Source organism: Eriocheir sinensis, chromosome 52, assembly GCF_024679095.1.
Source record: "Eriocheir sinensis breed Jianghai 21 chromosome 52, ASM2467909v1, whole genome shotgun sequence".
Classification (NCBI taxonomy): Eukaryota; Metazoa; Arthropoda; class Malacostraca; order Decapoda; family Varunidae; genus Eriocheir; species Eriocheir sinensis.
The window spans coordinates 7,742,543-7,759,652 of NC_066560.1; the positions used below are offsets into that span (position 1 = coordinate 7,742,543).

The 17,110-nt window shown below is 41.8% G+C and overlaps 1 protein-coding gene across 1 annotated transcript in view; it reads left to right on the top strand.

Annotated features, from left to right (window-relative positions):
* LOC126982837 (uncharacterized) overlaps positions 1-17,110 on the top strand; it is an 81,414-nt gene that overhangs the window by 37 nt on the left and 64,267 nt on the right. Inside the window, exon 1 of the mRNA XM_050835110.1 lies at positions 1-23. This exon is cut by the window's left edge and continues 37 nt beyond it. The gene's annotated coding sequence lies outside the window, so the exon portion shown is untranslated. The remainder of the gene's footprint in view (positions 24-17,110) is intronic.

Consider the following 17,110-nt stretch of genomic DNA (forward strand, 5'->3'; position numbering starts at 1 on the left):
TGTCCGGGCCCTGGATCCCACGTGTGAGCTTCTCCTCCTCCTCCTCCTCCTCCTCTTCTTCTTCCTCTTATTACTCTTGTTTCTCCTCCTCCTCCTCCTTCTTTTTTACTTCGTCTTCGTTTCCCACTTCCTCTTTTATAACCCCTTTTCAATTCTTGTGTTTATTATTCTCTTCTTCTTCTCTTTCTGTTACACCCAGCGTTTTTCTTCTTTATCTCCCCTCCCCTCCTCCTCCTCCTCCTCCTCCTCCTCCTCCTCCTCCTACTACTACTACTACTACTACTACTACTACTACTACTACTACTACTACTACTACTACTACTACTCTTGCTTCTACTCCTCCTCCTCCTCCTCTTCTACTTCGTTTTCCTTTTCCAACTCCTCACTTATATAACCCACTTTCAATTCTTGCATTTTTCATCCCCTTTTCTTTCTGTAACATCCAGCATTCTTCTCCATCTCCCCTCCTCCTCTTCCTCCTGTTGCACTTCCTCCTCTTCTTCGCCCTTTTCCTCCACTTCCTCCACAACGTCTCCACTTCTTATCCACATCAAGAAATTTACGTCCACTCTGCAACTTCATGGATTCTTCTTGTTCCCTGCTTGTTCTTCTTGTTTTTGTTCTTCTTGTTCTTGTTTTTCTTCTTCGTCTTCTTCTTCTTCTTCTTGTTCTTCTTCTTCCTGTCTTTCCACAACGATTCTTATGCTATTCGTCTTTGCTTACTCGTTCATCCGGTTGTTTTTCTTCTTATATTCTCAAAATCGAAATGGTGCGATTATTATTATTATTATTATTATTATTATTATTATTATTATCGTGATCGTTCTACTTCGTCTGGTTTGCATTAAAATTTAGTTTGTGATTTTGTTAGTACCTGAAAGTTTGTGCTCTTTTTCGCGTGCTTCTGCTGAAAGGCGAAGAGAGCTTGTTCGTGATTATGGTAACTCGAGGAGGAGGAGGAGGAGGAGGAGGAGGGGGAGGAGTGTCTCTGCTAAACCCATTGATGCTTGAAAAAAATCCGATGAGCCGTGAAATGCTGGCAAAACACGCGCGTTATTGCATCATTTTCAACACGATTTCTTGAAGACTTGTGTGTGGGAGTGCGTGGGTGTGAAGGCGCGGTGGTCGAGTGGGTCGGAGCTTTACGCCTTCAAGTGACAAGCCGCGGGTATACAGTTCGAACCCCAGTGTTATCGTGTTGCGTCAGGAGTGAGTTTCGTTGTGAAGCGTCAAACTTGAACCCCAGAAAGCGTAAAATCCGGAATCTATGGATGTGATTTAAGTGTGTGTATGTGTGTGTGTGTGTGTGTGTGTGTGTGTGTGTGTGTGTGTGTGTGTGTGTGTGGCTATTTTTTTTTTTGTGTGTGTGTGAGTGTGACATGTTTTCCATTACAGCTGAACCCTTCTACTGTGTGTGTGTGTGTGTGTGTGTGTGTGCGCGCGCTAGTATGTCACTGTGTACATTTCATTCAGTACATGTGCACCCCCTCCATTGTGTGTGTGTGTGTGTGTGTGTGTGTGTGTGTGTGTGTGTGTGTGTGCGCGTTAGTATGTCACTACGCATGTTTCATTCAGTACATGTGCACCCCCTTCATTGTGTGTGTGTGTGTGTGTGTGTGTGTGTGTGTGTGTGTGTGTGTGTGTGTGTGTGTGTGTGTGTGTGTTTTCCTTTGACATAACGGACTCTCCTTTATCTCACCTCACCTCACCTCACCTCACCTATGTATCCTCCTGTACCATGTGTGTCTAGGGCGGTGCTGTGTCCTGCCCTGTGTCCACTTTCAATGCATCTCTGTCTTCTTCGCCCTGTGTGTTACTGTGTCCTGCTGTGTCGCGATAGCTAGCAATACCTCTGCTTCTCTCGCTGTCTCGCTGTCTCCTGAAACTGTTAATACCTCTGTCTGTCTCGGTTGTCTTAAGTGTTTTATCTGGCAACACTTTTTCTGGCTCTCTCCTTGTGCCGCTATGCCCTCCTGTGTCTCGCTATGTATCATCTGCCAATACTCATGTGTCCGCCTCGTTGTCCGTGTCCCTCGCTGAGTCCTGAGATGACAATGCTCTGGCCACCGGTGTGTGAGAAGAAAAGTATTGCCGATGACTTGCCTTATACGTGTTTTTCTTCGTTTTTTCTTTGTTTTTCTTTTTCCTGGAATTGTATTTATGTTTTTCGGTGACATTTTTTTTGCTTGAGTTTGTTAGTGATCAGTTTTTTTTATTTTTTATTGGAATAGGTACAATGTGTCACTTTTATGTTGTTTTGTTCTTTTTCTTTTTCTTCTTCTTGCTCTTGTTCCTCTTGTTCTTGTTGTTTTACTTGTTCTTCTCGTTTGTTATTATTTTTATTCCCTCCAACACCTTGCAATACAGTGATTTTTTTTTATTGAAGTAATTTGTATCATCATTTTATGTTGTTTTCGTTGTTTTCCTTTTCCCCTTTTTCTTCTTGTTCTCGTTCTTGTTCTTGATTTTGTTCGTGTCATTGTACTCGTTCTTCTTCTTCTCCTGTTTGTGTTTATTTTCATTATCATAACTTTATATCTACCTTACTCTCCTTATTCTTGTTCACATTGCTGTACTTCTTCTTCTTCCGCTTGTTATCATTATCATTATCATTATTATCTTTTATCTCCTTCAACACCTTGTAATACAGTGAAGTTATTCGTGCGTGTATACTTGGCTCTCCCGTCCATTCACCTACGAGCGAGCCGAGCGCCAGGTGAGAAGCGGAGAGACGAGGAGGAAGTTGTTTAGTCCCCCCGGAGATACTGTCGGTCCAGGACTTTCAGAAAACAACCCGAGTGAGAAGGATGAAAAAACATGTTCCTGTTATGTATAGTTGCAGTGGCGTGAATCCCTCCCATCCGAAAGCTTGTCGAGGAAAAAGAGTAGTGGAACAGAGGATTGGTTCACGGAAAATAAAACCGATTTCTGAATGTGGGCTAACAAGAAAACAGCCAGAATGTGAAGGATGATAAAAACATGTTCCAATTATGCAAAGTTGAAGTGACGTGGATCCCCCCAATCCGAGAACTTAGAGGGAAAAAAGAGTAGAGGAAAACAGAATCAGTTCACGGAGGAAAAAGAGAGTGGAGGAAACCAGTGTCAGTTTACGGAGGAAAAAATAAGAGTAGAGGAAAACAGTGTCAGTTCACGGAGGAAAAAAAATGAAGGAAAGCATAATCAGTTCACGGAGGAAAAAAAAATGAAGGAAAGCATAATCAGTTCACGGAGGAAAAAAAAGAGTTGAGCAAAGCAGTGTCAGTTCACGGAGGAAAAAAAGGAGTAGTGAAAAGCAAAGAAAAAAGAATAGAGAAAATCATGATAAAGAATAGAGGGAAACAAAATCAGTTCACGGAGGAAAAAATGAATAGAGGAAAACAGGGTCACGTCACGGGAAACTAAGCAAATTTCTGAAGAAGGACAAAGAAGAAAAAAAGAATAAGAAAAGGCAGAGAAAAGTATTGAAATGGAAGTATTTTTTAAACGAAAAGGATGAAAAATAAATAAAGTCGAGGAACGAGCAATTTTCACACACAAGAAAAGAGAAAACGAATAAGAAATGATGAGAAACTATGAGAAAATCGAACGAAATATGGAAAAAAAGAAAATAACAGAAAAAGACGATGAAAGCAAAAAAATCTGAATATGGACTAACAGGAAAAAAAAATAAGATAAAGGCAGAGAACGAGGACATATATGGAAGCCGGTAGGAAAAAAAATATATGACAAGAAAGAAAAGAAATTAAAATACGTAGAATAGAATTTGATAGAAAACATTACATTCCGAGGAAAAAACTAATTGAACAGAGAAAAGAAAAGTGGCCAACAAGCAACTCACACAGAAGAATGTAACAGGATGGGATTCGACAGCCAGGAAAAAAAAAAAAACCGAAATGCGTGTAACGAAATAAAAAAAAAAGTTTGACATATCACGTTGAGAGTATGAACGAAAAGGGCAAAAAAAAAAAAAGTCAGGAAAGTTAAGGAAGAAGTATTGGAAAAAAGAAGAAGCAGATAGTTAGTGATAAGAAAGATAAAGAAAATTCGTATTAATGTGCGAAATGAAAAATAAAAAAAGACCACATTCCGAGTAAGGACGAAAAATATAAAAGAGAACGGAGACCAATTAAGAACAAAAGAACATAAGAACATAGGAGTCTGCAAGAGGCCGGTATGACTGTACAAGGCAGCTCCTGTGAACCTAAGATCCTGTGAATCTAACCCCAACTAATATCACTGTCCATGAATTTATCTAATCTATTTTTGAATGTGACTGTTGTATTGGCACTCACCACATGACTGCTCAGCCTGTTCCACTCATCTACCACTCTGTTAGTAAACCAATTTTTGCCTATGTCCCTGTTGAATCTGAATTTATCCAGTTTAAACCCATTACTTCGTGTCCTACCCGGTTTTCTTACCATCAAAACCTTATTAATATCCCCCTTATTTAAGCCCTTCATCCATTTATAAACCTCTATCAAGTCACCTCCCACCCTTCGCCTTCCTAGAGAATGCAAGTTTAATTGTTTTAGTCTTTCCTCGTATGGCAAGTTTCTTAACCCCTGAATCATCGTAGTCATTCTTCTCTGTACCGAAAAAAAAAGAAAGAAAAAAATCAGGATATGAATTAACGCAAAACAACCCATTAAAACAAACTACCGATATGATAAAAACCATTGTAGTGAAGAAGTATTTCCGGTCAGCGCCACAAGCAAGCACATCACCCGACTGTCGATGACGCAACACTGAGAGGGCGAGCAAGCAAGGATGTGTGTGTGTGTGTGTGTGTGTGTGTGTGTGTGTGTGTGTGTGTGTGTGTGTGTGTGTGTGTGTGTGTGTGTGTGTGTGTGTGTGTGTGATCAAATAGATACTTTACTTATGATGGTGATGGGGGTGATGGTGGTCGTGGTGATGGTGGTGGTTCTTGTTTGGATAATGCGTCAATTACTTTAAGGGTGATGTGATGTCCTCTGTCTGTCTGTCTATTTGTTTGTCTGTCTGCCTGTCTGTCTGTCATCTGTCCTTGCCTCGGTCTGTCTCATTCCTTGTCTGTCTGTCTGCTTGTCTCTGTATCTGCCTCTGTTTCCGTCTGTGCGTTTTTTGTCTCTTTTTCTGTCTGTCTATCTGTCTGTCTGTCTGTCTGTCTGTCTGTGTCTGTCTGTCTGTGTCTATCTGTGTCTTTCTGTCTGTGTCTGTCTGTTTCTCTCTCTCTCTCTCTCTCTCTCTCTCTCTCTCTCTCTCTCTCTCTCTCTCTCTCTCTCTCTCTCTCTCTCTCTCTCTCTTCCCCTCCCTCTCCCTCTCTCTCCTCCTCCTGCTCCCAGTCCATTATAAACCTGTGTGGGCGTCGAGTAATTCATATACTTTAGGCGCAATATTACATCGTTTAGACGTAACACAGTTTAGGCCCCACACCTCTGCCTCACGCGCCGCCCAGCCATCAACTCACCTGCTCTTTTACGTTAACACACCTGTCCGGGAAAGTTTAGCTAATTTTTGCAGGTAAGATTTTATTTAATGAGCTGATGGTGGGGTTAAAGGGAAGGGGCTGTTGTGTCATGTTTGTTTTTGTTGTTGTTATTTTATTGTTGTTGTTGTTATTCCTCCTCCTCTTCTTTCTTCTACATGTGTTCTGGTTTTCGTTTTCCTTTCGCTTTTTTTTCCCATTTTCTGGTCGTAGGAAAAACTCTGCCTGTTTTTTCCTTCATGTGTCTTTGTCTTTTCCATTCTTTGTTTTTATTTATTTTTCCTCCTCTTCTTGGTCTTTCTTTTCCTATGCTTTCTTCTTGTTCTTGTTCTTCTTGTTCTTGCTCTTCTTGTTCTTGTTCTTCTTGTTCTTGTTCTTCTTCTTCATCTTCTTCTTCTTTTTCTTCTTCTTCTTCTTCTTCTTCTTCTTCTTCTTCTTCTTCTTCTTCTTCTTCTTCTTCTTCTTCTTCTTCTTCTTCTTTTTCTTCTTCTTACTATTATTTTTCTTCTTCAGTTTTCTTTCTCTCGGTTTCCATTATTTTTTGTTTAACCTTTTCGTCCATAAAAGCGCTTACTACCTGTTGCACTAATCAGTATTCACCTGGGCTTGTTTTACCTGTCGTTTTGTTTATGTTTACCTGATATACAAGAAAAAGGAGGGAAGTTATCGTCACCATCACCATCATCATCATCATCATCATCATCATCATCACAGTGCATCATTCTCCATACTAATGCAAACTAAAAAAAACCCATCATTGTCTCGTCTGGTATAAATTTAGCGTCCCCATTATCATTATCATTACACTGTCATCACCACCATCACCCATTTTCTATATTGATGCAAACCTTTAAGGGCAGCACTGAATTTTCCCGTATAAGCTTATGTCAGAATTTGCATCCCCGAAGATCATTAGTTTTTACACCTCACCACCACCACCACCACCGCCACCACAAGAGGAGGGTATCAGGACACCTCTCCTCCCGAAATTGACCTCTCTTTCGGCCACTCCTCTAACTCTCTTTAGCAGCAGTGACTAGCGGGCTTTTTTTTTTTTCATATTTGTTTCCTTTTTTTTATGCCCTTGAAGTGACTCCTTTGCTAAAAAAAAACACTGCTTCCACCAACACCAAATCTACCACTCTTGCCGCTATAAAGACCACATTCACCACTATGTCGTCACCATGTCGTATCTTAAGGAAAATGAACGTTCATTTTGCTCCAATGAAGGATGAGAGTAGTGGTAATTTTTGGGAGCAGCGAGTAGCGGGCTTTTTTTTTATATTATTGTTTTCTTTTTTTTGTGCCCTTGAGCTGCCTCCTTTGTTGTAAAAAAACAACAACAAAAAAAAAAAACATGCTCACTTACACTCGGTTACCTTCGTCTCTGTTTAACCCGTCCGCTGCGAAAGGCACGGATTTGTCTTTCACTGGTAGCCTGGTAACATATATTCCCAGGTCTTTCTCAGCCTCTGTGGTGGATAGTGGAGTGTTTCCCACGTGGTACTGGTATGCTGGATATCCCCTCCCAAGGTGCAGGACTACATTTTTCTTCATTGAATTTTAGCAGCTACTTTTTGTTCCATTCCTGTAAATTGGTGATGTCTTCTTGTAGGAAATCCGGTCACGGGGTTAACACGAATTAGAGGATGATTATAATAGTCAGTCCGGAGAGAAGGTCAAGGTTGTAGTGTGTAAATGATAGATGCACAGGGAAGTGGAGGAGAATGTTAGGTATAGTTATTTATGGATCAGGTGAGAGTTAGCAGTGAAATGTTGTTGTGTTCCTGACAGGCATATGAGAGACGGGACACACACACACACACACACACACACACACACACACACACACACACACACACACACACACACACACACACACACACACACACACACACACACCTGCTCCCTCCCCGTCCCACACACACACCTCCCTCCCACACCTGCTCCCTACATCCCATACACACCTGCTGCCTCCTCCTCCCCCCCACACTCACACACACCTGCTCCCTCCTCCCTTATGAGGATGTACTTTATCACCACCACCACCACCACCACCAACAACAACAACAACAAAACCACCACTAGTATCGCCTCTGCAAACACCACATTCACCACTATCATCACCATAAAAAAGAGAGTTATTCCACCCCCTAACGAAAGGAAAATCAACGAAATCAATCCCTTTACCTGTTTTAATCAAGATGAAGCCTAGTTAAGTGTGATGTGATGTTTAGGGTCATTTCTTAAATATTGCATCGCCCAAGCACACGCAACTTACTAGGCTTTCGTAGGAGTTTTGGGTATCTCCAGGGGCAGTTTTGTGATCCCTCTGTACCATGAATCTAAAACTCACTCATTCCAGTCCAGTCCAGTATTGGCGTGGGATTGCCTTTGTGATGGCTCCCACTTATGACTTATTCTTGATTCTTGATTGTTGATTGGAGTTGTTGATTGGAGTTGTTGATTGGAGTTGTTGATTGGCGTTGTTGAAAGGCGTTGTTGTATCTTTTAGTTTTGCTCAATTTTCTTTTCTCATTACAACCCGACTAATCTCCTTCTCGGCCTTTGGAAGCAGCTGATGTGAGGGGTGGAAGCGTATGACAACTCTGATCTCAGTGTTTTCATCGCCGCCACAAACAGGAGCGTAAACTAATTGTGATAAACGTGGCATAATTAACTCGATGTGCAATTATCGTGCTTGCCTTGCCTTACCTGCCGTCATGCACACCTGGCCACGCTCCATTACACCTGGCGGCGACATCAAAACAAGCCTTACCTTTAAACTGACCACCACCACCACCACCACCACCACCACTAAACCACTACTTTGTCCACCATTACCACCATCATAACTACCACAACCATCTTTATTGTCTTCTCTTACTCCTCCCTTTTCTTCCTCCTCCTCCTCCTCCTCCTCATCATCATCATCATCATCTTTTTTTCCCTCATGATTCTCCTCTTCTTCTTTTTTGTCGTCCTCGTCATTGTCCTCCTTCCTTCTGTAGCAACACCGTCACTTAAAACAACAACAACAACAACTATAACATCACCAATACCTTCCTTTTAGTTTCGTCTATTTATTTTCTATGTATTTCATTTCGTTTCTCTCTCTCTGTCTCTCTCTCTCTCTCTCTCTCTCTCTCTCTCTCTCTCTCTCTCTCTCTCTCTCTCTCTCTCTCTCTCTCTCTCTCTCTCTCTCTCTCTCTCTCTCTCTCAAACAAATCAAAATTGTTTATGATCGGTGACACTTCGCGAACGAGGAATGATGACACAAAACTTAAATATAGACAAGTTAATTCAGACTGCACCAAATTTTTCTTCACCAACGTTGTAGTGCGAGAATGGAATAATTATAAAATGCTTCCTCTAAATCTATTATTATTATTATTATTATTATTATTATTATTATTATTATTATTATTATTATTATTATTATTATTATTATTATTATTATTATTATTATTATTATTATTATTATTATTATTATTATTATTATTATTACTTTTATTATTACCATCATCATCACCTCTTTTTGCACTTACCTGCATTAAAAAGGAAGCATTTAACGACTCAGGTAATGCCAACAGGCGTAGTCATTAAGGTGAGACGCACAGGTGAACCAGGTGGAGAGAAGGGAAGGTGGTTGGGGGGAGTGTAGTTGGGGGGGGGGGGGGGGAGAGTGAGTAGCTTCGACGCCTAAAGGTTGAAGTTCCCATACTGTCAACATAAAAAATGGACCATGATGTTGCTGCTGTTACCCAAAAGTGAAGGGAAGGGAAGGACAGGAAGGAGGAGGAGGAGGAAGAGGAGGAAAAGGAGTGAGGGAAAGAGGAAAGGAAGTGAAGTGATTGGAGAAATAGTATGAATTGTTTCTCTGAAGGTATTATTTTCTTTCTTTCTTTCTTTCTTTCTTTCTTTCTTATTCTTTCATTTTTTCTTTTTCTTTCCTTCTTTATTTCTTTTCATTCTTTCTCTCTTCCTATCTTTCTTTCTTTCTTTTTTATTCTCTCTCTCTCTCTCTCTCTCTCTCTCTCTCTCTCTCTCTCTCTCTCTCTCTCTCTCTCTCTCTCTCTCTCTCTCTCTCTCTCTCTCTCTCTCTCTCTCTCTCTCTCTCTCTCTCTCTCTCTCTCTCTCTCTCTCTCTCTCTCTCTCTCTCTCTCTCTCTCTACAAATTCAATACGTGTCCATCAAGAATAGAGTAAAATTTGTCTCCAAACTTTTGTCCGTCCACTAATTAGTTCACAAATTGGTATCATTAGTGAAGGTACCTGCGGCCTACCTTCATTAGATCCTTCCCTACCCTCCTCCCTACCCTCTTACCTATCATTCTACTTCCCTTACTTCTCACTCATCATGTCTCCTGGTTTTCTTTTTTTCTTATCTATATCTTTACTTACCATTCTTATTCCCTACCTTCCTTATCTAACATCCTTCTCACTTTCCTTTCTTCCAAGTTTACCTGTTTTGTTTTCTACCTTCATCTCTCCTTACCTACATCCTCATCCTCATCTACTTTCCTTCCTTCTTATCTCTCCTTTCTCTTCTTATCTTATTTTCTCCTACTTACCTACCTTCCATTCCACCTTCCATTATATCATTCCTCTATGTATCCTTCCCTTTCACCTTCCTTCTTTCGTTTTCTTTCCAATTCTCTTTGCAACTTCTCCTTCCTTCTTTTCTTTCCCTCTTCCTTCGCCTTTCATTCCCTTTATTACAAATTCATCTTCTTCCTCCTCCTTTTCATTCTCCTCCTTCTTTTCATTACCAAGATTATTCCAGAAAAGAAGATTGCATGAGAGAGAGAGAAAGATTTGGGTCGTAAAATGGGAAAGGAATTTAAGAAACGAATAAGCAAATCAGAGAGGAGGAGGAGGACGAGGAGGAGGAGGAGGAGGAGGAGGAGGAGGAGGAGGAGGAGGAGGAGGAGGAGGAGCGCGTGGGTGTTGAAGCAAACTTTGTTGAGTGATCATTGTTGCCCTCCTCCTCCTCTTCCTCCTCTTCTTTCTCCTCTTCCTCCTCTTCCTCCTCCTCTTCCTCCTCCTCCTCCTCCTCTTCCTCCTCTTCTTTCTCCTCTTCCTCCTCTTCCTCCTCTTCTTCCTCCTCCTCCTCCTCCTCTTCCTCCTCCTACTTCCTTTATTTCTTTTTATTTCGTCCTCAATTCTTTTTCCTTTCCTTCTTCCCTTGCACTTTCCTCCTTTCGGCCACTGACCCATTTCACCTCCTCCTCCTCCTCCTCCTCTTCCTCCTCCTCCTCCTTCTCCTCCTCTTCCTGCTGCTCCCGTCTTTTGTTTTTCTTCCCTTCCCTCACTCTCAATCTTTCTTCCATTCTTGACGTTCTTTCTCTCCAGTGTTTCTCTCCTGTCTTTCTCTCCAGTTTCTTTCTCTCCAGTCTTTCTCTCCAGTGTTTCTCTCCAGTCTTTCTCTCCAGTCTCTTTCTCTCCAGTCTTTCTCTCCAGTGTTTCTCTCCTGTCTTTCTCTCCAGTCTCTTTCTCTCCAGTCTTTCTCTCCAGTGTTTCTCTCCTGTCTTTCTCTCCAGTCTCTTCTCTTTTTCTCCAGTCTTTCTCTCCAGTCTTTCTCTTCTGTCTTGCATGCTCTTCACCATCATCAAGTTTTGCCATCTTCCTCCTTTCTCTTTTCCACTATCATCAGTTCTTCCATTTCTTGTTTATTAGATTTCCTCTTCTCCTCCTCATTACTCTCTTCCTTATTCTCCTCTTCTCCTTTTCTTCTCCTCTTCCATTTTCACCATTAAATCGCCCTCCCTTATAATGAGAGAGAGAGAGAGAGAGAGAGAGAGAGAGAGAGAGAGAGAGAATGGTTTAAAGTAGAGGTGGACGAAGGAAGGAAGGGAGGGAGGGATGGAGAGGAAGAAGAGTTTTGACAGAGGGAGAGAAAGTGAGGGAGAGAAAATAGAATGAATAGAAGGAAGAAGGAAAATGAAGAAAAGTTTTAATTAAAGGAGGAGAGAAAGGGAAGGAAAAGAGAGGATTGTCAAGTTCTCGTCGCCTTTCCTCCCTTCATTTTCCTTTCTTTTCCTCCCTTATTTTCCCCACCCTCACTTTTCACCCTTTCTTTTTTCTTGCTGTTTTTCCATCCCCCTTTATTGTTTTTTCCCATAGTTTTCCCTTTTCCTCTTGTGGCAATGGACCTTTAATCTTGGGTCGCTACCGTTCCCTCCCTTCCTCCTTCCTTCCTCCTTCTTCTTTCTTTCTTTCTTCCTTTCTTCCTTCCTCCCTTCCTTTCCTTCTCCTCCTCTTGCCGTTCTTCCTCCCTTCGTTCCTTTCTTCCATTCCTTTTTCTTTTTTAATATTATCCCTCAAGGAGACAGACAGACAGACAGACAGACGGACAGACAAATATGTATGGACCAAACAAATCATTACACACACACACACACACACACACACACACACACACACACACACACACACACACACACACACACACACACACACACACACACACACACACACGCACGCACGCACACGCACACACACCCACACACTCGCCTGAAAACAATGCCTGCAATCTGTTCGTGTCTGTTGAACAAATCGGTGATCATTATATTGAAGGCGAAGTTAGCAATGGAAGTCGTGAACGAGTCCCCAATAAACAGCTAACCACCCCTTTCTTCTCTTTTTCCTCCTCTTCCCTGTTTATTCTTCCTTCCTTCCTTCCTTCTCTATTCCCTTCCTTTCTTGAACTGCTTCCTCTCTTACTTCATTTTTTCACTGCAAATTTTCTCCTTTTTCTTTCTTTTTTCCAGTTTTGTTTTTATTTTTGTTTTTCATTCTTACTATTCTTTATCTTACTTCTCACCTTCTTTTCCCGGTTATTTCTTTCCCTTCTTCAACTGCTTCCTTTTGTACTTCTTTTGTTTGTTTCTTTTTTTCACTGCAAATTTTCCCCTCTTCTTTCCATCGCTTTCCAGTTTTGCTTTTCCTCTTCATTTTGTTTTGCATTTTCACTTTTCTTTTTCCTTTCTTCTGTTGCGCTCTTTCACTACTTTTCCTTCCTTCCTTCCTTCCTTCCTTCTTTCTTCTCTTCTTTTCTTCGTCACTCACTCTCTTTCAAATTAATCTTCTTGCCCCTCCTTTCCCTCCTCTTCCTTCTTTTCTATCTTCCTTTCTTCGTCACTCACTTTCTTTCAAATTCATCTTCTTCCTCCTCCTCTTCCTTCTTTTTCTATATTCCTTCCTTCGTCACTTTCTCACTTTCTTTCAAATTCATCTTCTTGCCTTTCCTTTCTCTCTTCTTCCTTCTTTTCTATCTCCTTTTCTTCGTCACTCACTTTCAAATTCATCTTCTTGCTTCTCCTTTCCCTCCTTCTTTTTTATCTTCCTTCCTTTGTCACTCACTCACTCACTCTCTTTCAAATTCATCTTTTTCCTTCTCCTTTTTTTTAATGATCTTCGCCAAAAATACGTCCAGTTTTGTTTTAACTTTTATTTTTTGCATTTTTTTCATGACCACCTCCGAAAAAAAACATCATTAGGAGAGAAAACAAAAGTCATCCTTCACAGACTGGACTTATTACCGGCTTCTTTGTAAATGTCGATAAGAAAAAGAAAAATATGCTGGTGTAAAAGAAAAAAATCTGTTTATCTCTTTAAGTTTGTCGTCCAAGTTTCTCTGAACAAATCCGAACAAGAAGACAATGGCGATTCCGTGAACTTTCCGGGCGAGACACAGTTAGAGAGAGAGAGAGAGAGAGAGAGAGAGAGAGAGAGAGAGAGAGAGAGAGAGTGTGTAAGGTTAAAAAAATATAAAAAAAAGTGTTTGGTAAGGGAACGCGGGAATCCTATTAATATTAAAGTTGTTTCCTAACTTAGAACTTATGAAAATTGGATTAAAATAGGAAAATAAAGAAAACTTTCTTAAAACAGTATAATAAAAAAATACATGAAAAAAGATTAGAAAATAGAAAGAAAAAAGCGTCAGAACAGTAAAACAAAGAAAATTACAACAACATGGAAATAAAGAAAAGTACGGCTTTACGACTCTTCGACTTCACTTTTATTTCCTCCTGCCTACGACTTGAACTCTTCCCTGAAATTGACCTCTCTTTTGGCCACTCCTCTTATCTCTTTTAATAGGCAGTGATTTGCGTTTTTCTAAATTATTGTTTTCTTTTTTTCCTTTGAGCTGTTTCCTTAACTGTAAAAACAAAAATCAAGCCCACGATAAGTACAAGAAAAAAAAAAAAAAAGCGAAGTGTTGTAAAGGATATAAGACATTTTGAAAAATTCCCATAATGAACACCACTGAGTGCCGGGGATTGAACCCGGGCCCTCTGCGTAGAAGCCAGGGCAGCAAACCAACTACGCTGCCGATGAGCTAAAAGGCCACCGCGCCAGAATCCACTTCTGCGGCCAATACCTGACGCCCCAGCCCCGCACTGTGGACATGAAGGTGAAGGTGACCCCGCTCACACTCGTGACTGTCGGAAACGCTTTTAATCAACCCCTAATGGGACACACGGTGTATATATATACATTAGAGAAGCTGTATTGACACAGTGAAAATATCCCATAATGAACACCACTAAGTGCCGGGGATTGAACCCGGACCCTCTGAATAGAAGTCACGGCAGCAAACCAACTACGCTGCCGATGAGCTAAATTATGTAATAAGACAGCACATCTTAACATCACGAAGCCATTACCGCTGTGTGCAAATTTCCTTGACTTCTTTGCTTTTCAACAGGAACAGCAATAGGGCATAACAAACCAAAACCAAAGCTCACCAAACCGCTGCTCCAGTAAAAGAGTGAAAGAATCAGATGCCAGAAGAGGGTCAGTGTCGGTCACAGAGGTGTCTTGATAATCCTAAAGAAATACCACTTTTTTTTTTCACAGGGGCATAAAACTAAACCACCACACCAACTTCACTCATCCATGACAGTGATCTTCGTCCGTATTATCTCACGGTCTCTTAAAAAACCCTCATTAAAATACTCTAATTAAATAAAGACAAACGGACCGAAATACAGACTAAGAGACAGATAAATAGACAGACAGTTTTAATACATCGACTCCGTTTCCAGTTGAGAGAGAGAATCAGTCAGTCTTCTCGATAATAATATTGGTTAGGTAACGTTGTGTTTTATCAGCAAGATTGATTTTCCCGCTTTCTCTCTTTCGTTGGATTAGGCTTACGTGAACACACACACACACACACACACACACACACACACACACACACACACACACACACACACACACACACACACACAGACACACACTTTAGGTAGAAACCCCCCCCATCTAACTGAGATGCCACGTGCTCAGTATGTGATACTAGAAGAAGAGGAGGAGGAGGAGGAGGAGGAGGAGGAGGATCGGCAGGAGGAGGAGAAGAGGAGGAGGAGGATCGGTAGGAGGAGGAGGATGATCGGCAGGAGGTGGAGGAAGAGGAAGAGGAGGGGAAGGAACGTGTCTAGTTGAGAACAAGTGAACGACAGGAGACATTGGGGGAGGAGGTCACTTAATGAGGAGGAGGAAGAAGAGGAGGAGGAGGAGGAGAGGGCAGAGGAAGAGAAAGAAGATTATTATTATTATTATTAGCAGCAGTAGTAGCAGTAGTGGTAGTAATAGTAGTAGTAGTAGTAGTAGTAGTAGTAGTGGTAGTAGTAGTAGTAGTAGTGGGGAGATTCATAGTATAAGTAATAGTAGTAGCAGTTGAAGTAATGTGCGTTTGCTAACCCTTACAGAGAGGCAACTTGGCATCAACTAACTTTACCTCGAGTCTCGTTTGCTCCCACGTCTACATGGTTATTGCGTTGAGAGGCCCAAGGTAACGGTGGTGTGCGGGTTGGGGAGGGTAGTGGCTTGTGGACACCTTGGGGGCTCTGTCAGGCAAAATCCGTCCCTTTAAGGAAGTGGGAAAAGGAGCAAAAATGTCGTAAGAGGCGGGGACGGCTCCTGCCACTTTCACGCCTCGTAACGGAAGCGGTTCGTAGGGAAAAATTTCGCCGCGTTCGTGTAATGGAGGTGAAGGTATTAAGATGAAACAGGTAATGGAGGAGGAGGAAGAGGAAGAGGAGGAGGAGGAGGAGGGAGCATGGGAGGTGCGGTAAAACTCTGCATTAATGAGGTTTGTCTGTGATGAAATATGCCTCGTTTGATCAAATTGCGCGAGGAAAATACGTAATGTGTTAAGAAAAGGTGGTTCACGTTACAAGAGAAATTATTAATGTTGCCTGCACGTTATGGAGCGGCCAGCAAGCAAGCCGGCGTGTGTGTGTGTGTGTGTGTGTGTGTGTGTGTGTGTGTGTGTGTGTGTGTGTGTGTGTGTGTGTGTGTGTGTGTGTGTGTGTGTGTGTTGAAACTGTAAAGGATTCTCGTATGACACCCTGACATTGATACCATCTCTCTCTCTCTCTCTCTCTCTCTCTCTCTCTCTCTCTCTCTCTCTCTCTCTCTCTCTCTCTCTCTCTCTCTCTAAAGGTGCAGTACGGTTCTCACCTGCAATTAGCCCCGTCAGATGGTTATGCCCTCACCTGCTCCATCCCAGACATACCTTCAACACATGTTACCGGGCCGTACTGAGCTTACCTGTGTGGCTAACGATCACCTTCCCCCCCCATCTTTCCCCTCTCCCCTCCACCACCACCACCACCACCACCACCACCACCAACACCGCCACCACGTATCTAAAACGCTATTGTGGTGTTGGAGAAGGTTGATGATATGAAATTGCCGCTATTGATTATTGAAATATCTTGAAAATGAAAGGTCGATTATTAGATATATAGATGGAAAGATAGTGATATATATATAGATAGATATAGATAGATAGAGAGAGAGATAGAGAAGGAATCAAACGAGTCTTTCTAATTTATTTTGAGAATCTTGATTATTGACAGTTATATATTGCCTCTCCTCCTCCTTCTTCTCCCCCTTCCCCCTTTCTCTCTCTCTCTCTCTCTCTCTCTCTCTCTCTCTCTCTCTCTCTCTCTCTCTCTCTCTCTCTCTCTCTCTCTCTCTCTCTCTCTCTCTCTCTCTCTCTCTCTCTCTCTCTCTCTCTCTCTCTCTCTCTCTCTCTCTCTCTCAGGCAATCAGTATATCTCGTGCGACAAGATATTTGCCATCACACCATTTTACATTATAACATTTTTTTTTTATGAATGGACGCGGGACGGCAAATCCTTGACTCAAATTGCAGGATTAATTTAAATTGGTCTTATTGATAACATACATATATACTTTTTTGTATTTATTCAGAGCTCAGCGTGTGATCCGAGCTACAGGACTAATGTTAGTATTGACACACCTGGCGCACACGCACACACACACACACACACACACACACACACACACACACACACACACGCACACAAGCCAGTCTAGTTTGCCTTCACCTCAGACTCAATTCACCTTAAGCTCCATAATACAGTCAATGCTTTGTGAGATATGACCCTTTGTTGCTACTCCTCCTCCTCCTCCTCCTCCTCCTCCTCCTCCTCCTCCTCCTTCTCCTCCTCCTCCTTAGTCTGTTTATCACCTTCATTTCTTGGCTGTCCGAAATCCTGTGTGGTGTCCTTTGTCTCAGAGCCGTGGTAGAAATTTAGGGGCCTTTTTACTTAATCTCCCATGGTGCAGACTTCTTGGGGCTTGGTATTGAGAGTTTCGTTGG